Source organism: Mesitornis unicolor, unplaced genomic scaffold (genome assembly GCF_000695765.1).
Source record: "Mesitornis unicolor isolate BGI_N332 unplaced genomic scaffold, ASM69576v1 scaffold4321, whole genome shotgun sequence".
In the NCBI taxonomy this organism is placed as follows: Eukaryota; Metazoa; Chordata; class Aves; order Mesitornithiformes; family Mesitornithidae; genus Mesitornis; species Mesitornis unicolor.
In genome coordinates this window covers 1-327 of record NW_010164302.1, presented here as the reverse complement: position 1 = coordinate 327, position 327 = coordinate 1, and positions in this window count along the sequence as shown.

The window sequence follows — 327 nt, the reverse complement described above, 5'->3', positions numbered from 1 at the left end:
GTTTCCCGCACTAATCTTGGGGGCAGCAGCCTGTCTGGGTAGCCATGACTTTCAGCCCTAGCAATATCCTCCAAACAAACCTAGAAACAAAGACAAGGCCTTTTAAACGTACTTGTAAACCAGCTGAGACTTGTGCTTTTACTCCATCTAAGACGTTGAATATTTTAATAAAACCATGTTAACTAAACCCACCTGCACCCTGTGTGCAAACACTGCCTGGAGATCCCTCACAGGGTACTTGGGCTCTTCCTTGCCCCTGTCCTGCACCCCGCTACACGGCGGGCCTCAGCCCCTGCTCTGGGTGTGCAGACTTGCTCAGGAGCACCC